We start from the raw sequence: 6,026 nt of genomic DNA on the forward strand, positions 1-6,026 counted from the left end.
TTCGGTAGTACTCATGATTACCGAGAGTGAATAACACGAACCAGGCTGTAATTTTAAACACCTGGCTGGAGCTGGAGAAAGTGAGAAACAGGGGGGAGTCGGAGCCACAGACAGTGCAGGGTAATGGTGAGTAATCTGTGGGCTCTGGCAACCTGCGTTCTCATATCCAGCTCTCCGCTGCGGCGGTGACTGTAAACACCTGCGTGCCTCTGTACAGCATGTGCACAAAAGGGGGATAACTGATGGCACAGGCCTTGGAGAATCCATACAGCATATACACCACTGGCAACCGTCAATCTCCAGGCCTCCCTGTTGTTGATAGAGTTTGCCTAGAAAACCCTTGTTCCCACTCATCGCTGTGATAACCGTTCCTCCCAGCATTAGCTTTGGTCTGTTATTGCGCCCTGTGCTGCCTCTCTTCTGCCAAGACCCTCAAATACTGGCAGGATGTTTCCTCCATACATGAGCAATGATGACAAGGTATGCGATGTCAGTATGTGTCTGTGTGTAGGCCTCCTGTATATATGTGCACACACACACGCACACACACACACACACACACACACACACACACACACGCACACACGCAGACACAAAGACGTTTCCTCCTTGCTGATCAGGGTCATGAGTTAGCAGCTCATGTGTGCCGCCATATCTCAACACAATTTCATTGACAACGATGCAGTAATAGGCCCATGAAACACCGGGCAACTTCTGGCAACACCAGACAAACTTTTGCCCTGGCATGGGACAAGATCAGCTCCCACCATGGTGCACCTATCCAAGCATAGCTGAAAAGCTGTGCTAGCTTTTCCATGGTGCTCCTGCCTGCGTATTCTCCATTCCTGAAAGCAGCGGAGGAGATTTTCTCTGCCTGCTGATGGAGAATTAATGACAGTCCTCCTCATGAGCAGGAAACCCTCATGCTGACCGCAGAACCAGTGTGCGATGACATCACTGTAGAACTTTGTCAAGGGTAGATCCATCATGCAAGGCCTCGCTTTCCAAGGTGCGCTGTGAAGAAAACTACAGCGTGCAACAAAAACTGGCTACTGAACAGGAATGAAAGGGAAGGAAATGTACAATTGAAAACCAGAGATTACAGTGTTTTTTGGTATAATAAATTTGACATAATAATTGCTGTTATCCAATATTTGGAAAAGTTACCACATTTTTTGGAAGCGAAACCCACTCAGTCATGCAAAACCCTCACTTTGGTTTTTTATTTTTAATGATACATGTTGCATAAGCCCGTATGGGCATCAGACAATACATGAAATATGAAATATTGTCAGATCATGCCCTTATGCACTGAAACAAAAGAGGATCACTGTGTGATTGTTTAAAACTTTAAACAATCATTTAACTCAGTAATAAAAATAATAAAGCCATTCATGAGTTTATTAGATTTTATGAATGAATGAAATGCTCTAAATTATAGAAAGCAAAAACAAATGATTGGAGAAATCAAATAACTCTGGGAAAGTATATACACAAAACGTGGGCCAGATTGCTCATGTGTATTACTGTAAGTCTCATTTGCAGTAAATACCTGACCATGTTAGCTTTTCATTTGACCCAATGCTTTGAAAAATATGAGTCATTCCTTGTGAAATCATCAGGAAATTGATACGACCTTTCAATGGTCCTGAAACATGGTACTAAGAAACCTTCTATGGAGGAAGGCTGTTGGGCAAACATTTGATTGCTGTATCTAAAATAGTGGTAGTATAGCAGTAGTGTGGTGACAATGTAGCCTAGGGATTAGAACCAAAGGGTTGCTCGTTTGATTCCCCACTGGAGCTGCTGTAAAATTGGGCAAGGTACTTAACCCACAATTGCCTCAGTAAATATCCAGCTGTATAAATGGATAACATGTAACATATGTAAGTTGGTCTTCTTAAGAGTGTCTGCTAAATGACAACGATATAATGAAAACTATTTGGCGATTGGTCAAAGTAGGATTCAATCATAGGCAACACACTTATGCCTGGACAGGCAAGATACTGTAACTTTTGATGCATGTAGAAACAGTCACATTCAACCTCATTTTGCATTCCAAGACACTAGTATGTGAGGGTTGCTGACAATGTATGTAAATGAATTTGTTAATTTTCTAGAGTATGAATATCAGGTCTGCAGGGAGGCTGTACTAAGCTGAGAGGAGGATGAGTGGAAGTAGCTCCAGGATGGAAAACCAGGATGGTTCCTGGCTGGTTCTCCTGTCAAGCCCTCTAGGGTTGTTGTTGTGGGTTAGTTGATAAAACATTGACGCTCCCACGAAGCTTAGCTCGGCTAATCAGTTGAGATGGAGGTGCGCCAAGAAAACCTAGAGGCATGGAGGTTAGGCAGGGCCAAACAGCTCTCACAGGAAGAGCACAGAAAAGTGCACACCTGTGGAGGGAGCTGGCAGCGACAACAACCACCTTGGTCCTGTTTCAGACCCATATTTCAAACTGTTTCTAATTTTGTTCATTTTTTTCATACGTTATTTTGCTGACTCTTATTTGAGCACAGGAAATCTCAGAACTGGATCTCAGATTCTTTTTTTTTTTTTAACTATGACCCTTTTTTGTGTGGTCATCATCAATAAAGTGTGCTCTGTAGTACCTAACCTCATATTTCATTGAAAGAGGGAAGCATCAGTCTGGACAAAAGAGTCTATTCAGTGGAAATTCTTTCAGGACTCTGTTGAGCTCATTGTTTTTTGTTGTCCGGTTGCACAACCAATTTGAGAATTCTTCCATGCCTTTTTCTGACATATGACGGATTTTTCCTGTTGCTATGTTTGCATTACTCGAAACATGGTTCTGAGACATCACTAGAATGTCGCTTAACTGTTGGATTTAAGAATTAGCGAACTGGTCCACTTTTATTTTAATGCGTCATGGTAAGCCTCAAAAGCACAGCCAAGCCACCATTTCCCTTCGTACTCAACACAAACAAGGCTTCACATGCAACTTGTTATGCTGGGACAAATGACAGTAACTTTTTTGTGCCTGGCAGGGGTGGAACTTTTCACACAGGGTGACCAGGATGGGACCACTAATTGTTTTGGGGTGGCCAAATATGATTATCACAACTGTTGTCAAGATACACATAATAGTTCTTTTGTGCTGGAAGTCACTCTGGATAAGAACGTCTGCTAAGTGAATGTAATGTAATGTAATTTGGAGTTAATTGAGGCTAATTCATATGATACGTTTAATATAAGACATTTTGTAATAATTAATTTCGTTAACTATCTCTGTCTATTGCATAAGTTACCCACAAAAAAGAATTGAGTTGAAAGAAATGAGGTGGAAAAACTGCATTTTGACACATAGTGAGACATTGAGGGAGGCAGATGATGTGAGAAGGGGAAAAAATAGTTCCACCTATAATTCAGGGTGACCAATAGTGTGACCACATATCATGATGGGAATCCACCCCCAGATGCCTGGGATTGTGTTTGGAGGAACCACCAAGAAACCTGTTTCAACAACCTGTCTTCATAAGCCTTAGAGTCACCAGATTTTAACAGCGACAAGTTTTTACTTTGTCATATATATTAGTCATATATAATATATGTCTTAGCAACAGTCTGTGTTGCTAAGACTATCCCAGCAAAATAACCCAGTGTCAAAAGCTGAATTTGCAGGTGAAGCCTTATTCAAGTTGTGGCTGTGAGGCCACTCTTGTTTCAGAGAGGCCACCAATTGAAACCATCAGAGTCTTAGTCACAACTGAGTATGATGGGAAATGGTGGCTTGGCTGTGCTTTAGAGGCCCGTCATGACACATCCGAAATGAAAGCTCCCTTCCACCGCCCAGATGGACCAGCTCGCTCAATCTCACATCCAGCAGTTGGTGACATTCTAGTGATGGCTTCAGACTAAAGTTGCGCCTAATGCAGACACTTCGACAGCAACAGGAAGGAACGTATCATATGTCAAAAGAAGCCCCGAGCATGTTGTGCAACAGGACAACAAAAACAATGAGTTCCTGAAAGAATGTCTGCTGAATAGCCTCTTTTGTTCAGACTGCTGTCTGTCTGTCAATGAAATATGAGCTTAGGCACAACAATACACACTTCACTGGTTACAGTGCATTCTGTAATAATGCCCCCCCCCTTCATAAAGTGGGTTATAGTAGCAGACACCGTAATGAGCTGAGGTGAAATAGTGCAAGTTACACAATAATATGTCAAAAATGAGCAAAATCAGATGTCATATTTTTGAAATAACAGTAACCATATTCTACAAATGTCATAAACATGTGTATGTTGTCAACAATCCCCAAATACTACCCCACGTTTGGAAAACAATGAGGCTGAGTATGGCACCATGTACAACTGTAGCATGCATGGATCAAAAGTTACAGCGTCACTGCGGATAAAAAGCTGTGGTAGCCTGGGTCAGCAATGCTCACCAATGTTACCAAATAGCCTTCCTCCATAGTGTCTTCACGTCAGTTTAATTGGGATAAAATTGCATTAAACAAAATTGAAAAAACATGTAAAAAACCCTGGATAAGAGCCAGGGTGATTATTACTGATGTATAACCCACATTCCCTACAGCTTCTAAAACAAAAAAATAATCTAATAACAATCAAATTTTTAGATTTGCAAAAAAAATGGTTACCACACGCACACACACACATACACACACAAACGCACACGTACACGTACACGCACACGCACACGCACACGCACACGCACACGCACACGCACACCTAAATTAGCTAAAAACCTCTAAGTCTGTGATGCTCAGACATGTGGAGGCGGGATTTCTCACTCGCCCAAATATTTCGTTTTGGGCGGATTCCCACTCAAGCTCTGTGAATGTGTAATATAACTCTTAAGAATTTTCAGAAACGATTTTCTTCCCGCGAGATGAAAGCCAGCAGAGGAGAGAATGACACATTAAGAGAGACACACAGAGATCTGATTTAATTCCCCTGTTCATTCTGCTTTGTTCTGCTGAATTTCCTCTTAATGCTCTGGCAATAGATGCACTGCTTTATTATGTCAGTAAAGCAATTCCTGCATGTTGTGTGTGTGAGTGAGAGAGTGAGAGAACAAGAGGCTGACAGAAAGAGAGACAGTTTAGAGCAAAAGTGAAAAAAGGAGGACAGAGGACAGCGAGAGAAGAGATAGAGGAATGGACAAGAGGAGGAAAAGAGAGAGAAAACGAGAGAGGGAGAGCTGAAGATCTTGCAATCCCTCACTCCGAATATCTCTCCCGCTTCCTGAGAGAATTAATCGCATATGTTAATGGATGTCTGAACACTGGCAGGGATCACTGATATGTGAGACACTTACTGTAAATATATCATCATTTCCCCATCTGCCAACAAATACGTCTTTGTTCCTTAACACTCCCTCTGTCTGAGGTCGCTGGCAAAAAAAAAAAAACCCCGCTGCTCTTCCTCGTCAAGCTCAGCATCATCCATCACCCTATCGGTCTTCGTTTCACTGAGCGTCAGCTCGTTTTGCGCATTTGTTAAAGTAACTGTTCATTAATCTGTCCGGTAACTTTTTGCCATTTTTTATTTTTCGGCCTTCGTGCGTTTGTCCTCCAAGCGCTCTCCAAAGAAACGCAGTTATGGACGTAAAAAAAGAGGGGAGATGAATTTGCAGACCAGAACTGCTCTGCAACTGGACCCGGTGTACAAGTGCCAACGCCGAGCGGAGCCAGAGATCTGGATCCTGCAGCGACAAACCAAAGGAAACTCCACTTCAGACCATTGCAAACATCTATGGGGAGAGACTGGTACTTAAACCACCAACAGTGACTGGAGTTAGAAGGCAGTGACCCCAGAATGAACATAGCAGCCAGCGGCTCATCTTCCCTTAGGAAGCAGATTAGGGATAACACTGGAAGCCCTGAATGACCTCCCTCACCGTCTTTTTCCCCATCAATCACCTTGTCTCACATACAGGCGCATACAATGTAACTGTGCTTGGCTTGCTTGTTCCTGCCCCCCCAGCATCTGGCTCTCCTCTCTCGGGTTAAAAAAAAAAAAAACACGTTGGCTGAATTGTA

Source organism: Megalops cyprinoides, chromosome 18, assembly GCF_013368585.1.
Source record: "Megalops cyprinoides isolate fMegCyp1 chromosome 18, fMegCyp1.pri, whole genome shotgun sequence".
Taxonomy (NCBI): Eukaryota; Metazoa; Chordata; class Actinopteri; order Elopiformes; family Megalopidae; genus Megalops; species Megalops cyprinoides.